This window comes from Lampris incognitus, chromosome 10 (assembly GCF_029633865.1).
Source record: "Lampris incognitus isolate fLamInc1 chromosome 10, fLamInc1.hap2, whole genome shotgun sequence".
Classification (NCBI taxonomy): Eukaryota; Metazoa; Chordata; class Actinopteri; order Lampriformes; family Lampridae; genus Lampris; species Lampris incognitus.
The window spans coordinates 58,007,947-58,016,742 of record NC_079220.1 but is presented as its reverse complement, the minus strand read 5'-3'; positions in this window follow the sequence as shown (position 1 = coordinate 58,016,742).

Genomic DNA, 8,796 nt, shown 5'->3' with positions numbered 1-8,796 from the left:
TCCTCTGAAGGAGCTGCCCGGGGGTTTTCTCTCCTCCTCCTCCTCCGAAGGAGCTGCCCGGGTGTTTTCTCTCCTCCTCCTCCGAAGGAGCTGCCCAGGTGTTTTCTCTCTTCCTCCTCTGAAGGAGCTGCCCGGGGGTTTTCTCTCCTCCTCCTCCGAAGGAGCTGCCCGGGTGTTTTCTCTCCTCCTCCTCAGAAGGAGCTGCCCGGGTGTTTTCTCTCCTCCTCCTCCTCAGAAGGAGCTGCCCGGGTGTTTTCTCTCCTCCTCCTCCTCAGAAGGAGCTGCCCGGGTGTTTTCTCTCCTCCTCCTCCGAAGGAGCTGCCCGGGTGTTTTCTCTCTTCCTCCTCCGAAGGAGCTGCCCGGGGGTTTTCTCTCCTCCTCCTCCTCTGAAGGAGCTTCCCGGGGGTTTTCTCTCCTCCTCCTCCTCCTCAGAAGGAGCTGCCCGGGGGTTTTCTCTCCTCCTCCTCCGAAGGAGCTGCCCGGGTGTTTTCTCTCTTCCTCCTCCGAAGGAGCTGCCCGGGGGTTTTCTCTCCTCCTCCTCCTCTGAAGGAGCTTCCCGGGGGTTTTCTCTCCTCCTCCTCCTCAGAAGGAGCTGCCCGGGTGTTTTCTCTCCTCCTCCTCCGAAGGAGCTGCCTGGGTACCAGCCTTGCGTCTGGAGGATGGCGTCTTCCCTTCCCTCAGGTGAACGGTCGCCTTGGCGACAGACAGGTATGTTCCATCTTGTTTCCCCGAGGAGGGGGGGGGGTAAGAAAGTGGGTTTGGGGGGAGGGACGGCCCCGCCCCCCTCCAGTCCCGGCGGACTGGAGGGGGGCGGGGCCACAATAAACAGCCGCTGGACTCCAGAGGGCTGAAGTAGACAAGATTTATTAATGGTAATCATGAGGGGGATGAGGGTGATGGTCATATTAAGAATTAGTCATAATTATAATAACGTTAATGTCATAATAAATAGAACTCTTCATCTGAAGCACGTAAAGAGAAGCATACAGAAAGAGAAAAAACCAAAACACAAAGTTCAGAGTACAGAGCCGGAGGAGAGGGAGGGAGGGGCTTCTAGAGACTTCTTAACCTTCCCATATAGCCATTTACATCTTCACTTTTTTAAACTTTATTTAACCGGAACATTTACAAAAGGAGAAAGAGATAGATTTAAAAAATCCTTATAAATAAATTTGTCATCATAGAACAAAATACAAGATTTTTTGGAGGGGGGAGGAGGGAGGGGGAGGAGGGGGACGGATGTTTTTCTTTTTTTTTCGTTGCAAAGGGGCGGAGTCAAGGTTATTATGTACAATACACCAGGAATACAAAAGGGGCGCCAACTCACACAGTAGAGAGGGGGAGGGGGAGGGGAGGGGGAGGGGGGAGGGGAGGGGTGTGTGTGTGTGTGTGTGTGTGTGTGTGTGTGTGTGTGTGTGGAGCGGGCAGGTGCGGGGGGGGGGTAGTTGGAAGGGGTCTCTCGGAGGAACATCCTGCTAGTGTCAAGCAGTTGTGTTCTGGGACTCGGGAGGATCAGCACCGGTACCGCACCGGGACGGGTCACACCGCACCGGGACGGGTCACACCGCACCAGGACGGGTCACACCGCACCGGGACGGGTCACACCGTACCGGGACGGGTCACACCGCACCGGGACGGGTCACACCGCACCAGGACGGGTCACACCGCACCGGGACGGGTCACACCGCACCGGGACGGGTCACACCGCACCGGGACGGGTCACACCGCACCAGGACGGGTCACACCGCACCGGGACGGGTCACACCGTACCGGGACGGGTCCACAAACAGAATAAAAAGCAAAACCCAGAACTCAAAAACAGGAAACAAGACAGAAAACCCGCCCGACCCGCTTGTTGAGTCTCACTTTGGACCTTAAAGCGCTGCAAGGGAGCCAGCTGCAATGTTCTCCTCATAAACAACAACAACAACAACAACACCACCACCCCTGCGCACGTGCTGACGCCCGGCCGTGACGGCTGGACGGAGGACGACACAAGACCTGGCGAGGGCGTGTGTGTGGTAATCCAGGAGGCGCTGTGTAGCTGCTGGAGGCTTTGTGTCTGTGAACCCTGATTCATAACAAGTTATTACACCTGACATAAGACGACATCATAGAAGCGCTGCGGGTGAGGAGACGGTACGTCATGTTAACAGAGGTAGTACTGTAATAATGTACGTCATGTGTACGTCATGTGTACGTCATGTTAACAGATGTACATACTGTAACACTGTACGTCATGTGTACGTCATGTGTACGTCATGTTAACAGAGGTACATACTGTAACGCTGTGTCGTGTGTACGTCATGTGTACGTCATGTTAACAGAGGTACGTACTGTAACGCTGTATGTCATGTGTACGTCATGTTAACAGAGGTAGTACTGTAACGCTGTATGTCGTGTGTACGTCATGTTAACAGACGTACGTACTGTAACACTGTATGTCGTGTGTACGTCATGTTAACAGAGGTACATACTGTAAGTCTGTGCGTCATGTGTACGTCATGTTAACAGACGTACGTACTGTAATGCTGTACGTCATGTGTACGTCATGTTAACAGAGGTACATACTGTAAGTCTGTGTGTCATGTGTACGTCATGTTAACAGATGTACATACTGTAACGCTGTATGTCGTGTGTACGTCATGTTAACAGAGGTACATACTGTAAGTCTGTGCGTCATGTGTACGTCATGTTAACAGAGGTACATACTGTAAGTCTGTGTGTCATGTGTACGTCATGTTAACAGAGGTACATACTGTAAGTCTGTACGTCATGTGTACGTCATGTTAACAGAGGTACGTACTGTAAGTCTGTGTGTCATGTGTACGTCATGTTAACAGACGTACGTACTGTAATGCTGTACGTCATGTGTACGTCATGTTAACAGAGGTACATACTGTAACGCTGTATGTCGTGTGTACGTCATGTTAACAGAGGTACATACTGTAAGTCTGTGCGTCATGTGTACGTCATGTTAACAGAGGTACATACTGTAAGTCTGTACGTCATGTGTACGTCATGTTAACAGAGGTACATACTGTAAGTCTGTGTGTCATGTGTACGTCATGTTAACAGGGGTACATACTGTAAGTCTGTATGTCATGTGTACGTCATGTTAACAGATGTACGTACTGTAAGTGTGTACGTCATGTGTACGTCATGTTAACAGATGTACATACTGTAAGTCTGTACGTCATGTGTACGTCATATTAACAGACGTACGTACTGTAAGTCTGTGCGTCATGTGTACGTCATGTTAACAGAGGTACGTACTGTAACGCTGTATGTCATGTGTACGTCATGTTAACAGATGTACGTACTGTAAATCAGTGACATGTGTACGTCATGTTAACAGAGGTACGTACTGTAATGCTGTATGTCATGTGTACATCATGTTAACAGACGTACGTACTGTAACACTGTATGTCATGTGTATGTCATGTTAACAAAGGTACGTACTGTAACACTGTATGTCATGTGTATGTCATGTTAACAGAGGTACGTACTGTAACACTGTATGTCGTGTGTACGTCATGTTAACAGACGTACATACTGTAACACTGTATGTCATGTGTACGTCATGTTAACAGAGGTACGTACTGTAACGCTGTATGTCATGTGTACATCATGTGTACGTCATGTTAACAGACGTACGTACTGTAACGCTGTATGTCATGTGTACATCATGTTAACAGAGGTACGTACTGTAACACTGTATGTCATGTGTATGTCATGTTAACAGAGGTACGTACTGTAAGTCTGTGTGTCGTGTGTACGTCATGTTAACAGAGGTACGTACTGTAAGTCTGTGTGTCATGTGTATGTCATGTTAACAGACGTACGTACTGTAATGCTGTACGTCATGTGTACGTCATGTTAACAGGGGTACATACTGTAAGTCTGTGTGTCATGTGTACGTCATGTTAACAGAGGTACGTACTGTAAGTCTGTGTGTCATGTGTATGTCATGTTAACAGAGGTATGTACTGTAAGTCTGTGTGTCGTGTGTACGTCATGTTAACAGAGGTACGTACTGTAAGTCTGTGTGTCATGTGTATGTCATGTTAACAGACGTACGTACTGTAACGCTGTACGTCATGTGTACGTCATGTTAACAGAGGTACGTACTGTAAATCTGTGTGTCATGTGTACGTCATGTTAACAGAGGTACGTACTGTAACGCTGTATGTCATGTGTACATCATGTGTACGTCATGTTAACAGACGTACGTACTGTAACGCTGTATGTCATGTGTACATCATGTTAACAGAGGTACGTACTGTAACACTGTATGTCATGTGTACGTCATGTTAACAGACGTACATACTGTAATGCTGTACGTCATGTGTACGTCATGTTAACAGGGGTACATACTGTAAGTCTGTGTGTCATGTGTACGTCATGTTAACAGAGGTACGTACTGTAAGTCTGTGTGTCATGTGTATGTCATGTTAACAGAGGTATGTACTGTAAGTCTGTGTGTCGTGTGTACGTCATGTTAACAGAGGTACATACTGTAACACTGTATGTCATGTGTACGTCATGTTAACAGAGGTACGTACTGTAACGCTGTATGTCATGTGTACATCATGTGTACGTCATGTTAACAGACGTACGTACTGTAACGCTGTATGTCATGTGTACATCATGTTAACAGAGGTACGTACTGTAACACTGTATGTCATGTGTATGTCATGTTAACAGAGGTACGTACTGTAAGTCTGTGTGTCGTGTGTACGTCATGTTAACAGAGGTACGTACTGTAAGTCTGTGTGTCATGTGTATGTCATGTTAACAGACGTACGTACTGTAATGCTGTACGTCATGTGTACGTCATGTTAACAGGGGTACATACTGTAAGTCTGTGTGTCATGTGTACGTCATGTTAACAGAGGTACGTACTGTAAGTCTGTGTGTCATGTGTATGTCATGTTAACAGAGGTATGTACTGTAAGTCTGTGTGTCGTGTGTACGTCATGTTAACAGAGGTACGTACTGTAAGTCTGTGTGTCATGTGTATGTCATGTTAACAGACGTACGTACTGTAACGCTGTACGTCATGTGTACGTCATGTTAACAGAGGTACGTACTGTAAATCTGTGTGTCATGTGTACGTCATGTTAACAGAGGTACGTACTGTAACGCTGTATGTCATGTGTACATCATGTGTACGTCATGTTAACAGACGTACGTACTGTAACGCTGTATGTCATGTGTACATCATGTTAACAGAGGTACGTACTGTAACACTGTATGTCATGTGTACGTCATGTTAACAGACGTACATACTGTAATGCTGTACGTCATGTGTACGTCATGTTAACAGGGGTACATACTGTAAGTCTGTGTGTCATGTGTACGTCATGTTAACAGAGGTACGTACTGTAAGTCTGTGTGTCATGTGTATGTCATGTTAACAGAGGTATGTACTGTAAGTCTGTGTGTCGTGTGTACGTCATGTTAACAGAGGTATGTACTGTAAGTCTGTGTGTCATGTGTACGTCATATTAACAGACGTACATACTGTAAGTATGTGTGTCATGTGTACGTCATGTTAACAGAGGTACATACTGTAACGCTGTACGTCATGTGTACGTCATGTTAACAGAGGTACGTACTGTAAGTCTGTGTGTCATGTGTATGTCATGTTAACAGACGTACATACTGTAACGCTGTACGTCATGTGTACGTCATGTTAACAGAGGTACGTACTGTAAGTCTGTGTGTCATGTGTATGTCATGTTAACAGACGTACATACTGTAACGCTGTACGTCATGTGTACGTCATGTTAACAGAGGTACGTACTGTAAGTCTGTGTCATGTGTATGTCATGTTAACAGACGTACGTACTGTAACGCTGTACGTCATGTGTACGTCATGTTAACAGAGGTACATACTGTAAGTCTGTGTGTCGTGTGTATGTCATGTTAACAGAGGTACGTACTGTAAGTCTGTATGTCATGTGTACGTCATGTTAACAGAGGTACGTACTGTAAGTCTGTGTGACATGTGTATGTCATGTTAACAGACGTACGTACTGTAACACTGTATGTCATGTGTACGTCATGTTAACAGAGGTACATACTGTAAGTCTGTGTGTCGTGTGTATGTCATGTTAACAGAGGTACGTACTGTAAGTCTGTATGTCATGTGTACGTCATGTTAACAGAGGTACGTACTGTAAGTATGTGTGTCATGTGTACGTCATGTTAACAGACGTACGTACTGTAACGCTGTACGTCATGTGTACGTCATGTTAACAGATGTACGTACTGTAAGTCTGTGTGTCATGTGTACGTCATGTTAACAGACGTACGTACTGTAACGCTGTACGTCATGTGTACGTCATGTTAACAGATGTACGTACTGTAAGTCTGTGTGTCATGTGTACGTCATGTTAACAGATGTACGTACTGTAAGTCTGTGTGTCATGTGTATGTCATGTTAACAGAGGTATGTACTGTAAGTCTGTGTGTCATGTGTATGTCATGTTAACAGAGGTACATACTGTAAGTCTGTGTGTCATGTGTATGTCATGTTAACAGACGTACGTACTGTAACGCTGTACGTCATGTGTACGTCATGTTAACAGAGGTACATACTGTAAGTCTGTGTGTCGTGTGTATGTCATGTTAACAGAGGTACGTACTGTAAGTCTGTATGTCATGTGTACGTCATGTTAACAGATGTACGTACTGTAAGTCTGTGTGTCATGTGTATGTCATGTTAACAGACGTACGTACTGTAACACTGTATGTCATGTGTACGTCATGTTAACAGAGGTACGTACTGTAAGTCTGTGTGTCATGTGTATGTCATGTTAACAGAGGTACATACTGTAAGTCTGTATGTCATGTGTACGTCATGTTAACAGAGGTACGTACTGTAAGTCTGTGTGTCATGTGTACGTCATGTTAACAGACGTACGTACTGTAACGCTGTACGTCATGTGTACGTCATGTTAACAGATGTACGTACTGTAAGTCTGTGTGTCATGTGTACGTCATTTTAACAGATGTACGTACTGTAAGTCTGTGTGTCGTGTGTACGTCATGTTAACAGAGGTACGTACTGTAAGTCTGTACGTCATGTGTACGTCATGTTAACAGAGGTACGTACTGTAAGTCTGTGTGTCATGTGTACGTCATGTTAACAGAGGTACATACTGTAAGTCTGTGTGTCATGTGTACGTCATGTTAACAGAGGTACGTACTGTAAGTCTGTACGTCATGTGTACGTCATGTTAACAGAGGTATGTACTGTAAGTCTGTGTGTCATGTGTATGTCATGTTAACAGAGGTACATACTGTAAGTCTGTGTGTACGTCATGTTAACAGATGTACGTACTGTAACGCTGTACGTCATGTGTATGTCATGTTAACAGGGGTACATACTGTAAGTCTGTGTGTCATGTGTATGTCATGTTAACAGGGGTACATACTGTAAGTCTGTGTGTCATGTGTACGTCATGTTAACAGAGGTACATACTGTAACGCTGTACGTCATGTGTACGTCATGTTAACAGGGGTACATACTGTAAGTCTGTGTGTCATGTGTACGTCATGTTAACAGAGGTACATACTGTAAGTCTGTGTGTCGTGTGTATGTCATGTTAACAGAGGTACATACTGTAACGCTGTACGTCATGTGTACGTCATGTTAACAGAGGTACGTACTGTAAGTCTGTGTGTCATGTGTACGTCATGTTAACAGAGGTACATACTGTAAGTCTGTGTGTCATGTGTACGTCATGTTAACAGAGGTACGTACTGTAAGTCTGTGTGTCATGTGTACGTCATGTTAACAGGGGTACATACTGTAAGTCTGTGTGTCATGTGTACGTCATGTTAACAGCAGATGTGTGTGTGTGTGTGTGTGTGTGTGTGTGTGTGTGTGTGTGTGTGTGTTGCCAGAGGGGCTTTTCCACTGCTAGACATCGTCTCCATCAACCTTGGTTCCCCTGATAGCACTGCTCACATTAAAACCATCAACCGCTAAGTGGTGTACCCTGAACTTTCACACAAAGTTGTGCTTCACCCAAACTTGCTAACCCCCCTCCCCCCCGCTCCCCTCCCCATCCCCATCCCCCCGCCGTGATCAAGTTTCATCTCGGTCAAGCATTTTATTTCCAATATACAATAAAGCGCCCGGCGGGGCGGGGACGGGAGCTGCTCGAACCCCGGTTCGGTTCAGCAAAGTGCGGCTCGTGCGTCGCCGGGCTCATTATAGCAGAAGAAGAGCAGAACTCTTCCTCAGCCGTGATGAGAGCCCCGAATCTAGGTCACGTCAATACACATCCGGGCTCCAGCGCCCTCCGAGTCCCGCTGTCTGCTGATCAAAGAGCGCCGAGCCCGTGTTCAACCATCCTCCGGTTCAGCACAGAAAGAAATCAATATTCATAAACTTTTTATCTGACACGCACACACACCTTCCTCTAATTAGCACGCGCGGCTTTCCAATGCAAATGAGGGCTGAAGATTACCGCAGGGCCGATGCCACGCACACCACGCCGTCCCTCTGAAGCCCTGCTGCACTAGCCCAGTATCACCAGTACACACCATGCACTAGCCCAGTATCACCAGTACACACCGTGCACTAGCCCAGTATCACCAGCACACACCATGCACTAGCCCAGTATCACCAGTACACACCGTGCACTAGCCCAGTATCACCAGTACACACCATGCACTAGCCCAGTATCACCAGCACACACCGTGCACAAGCCCAGTATCACCAGCACACACCATGCACTAGCCCAGTATCATCAGCACACACCATGTACTAGCCCAGTA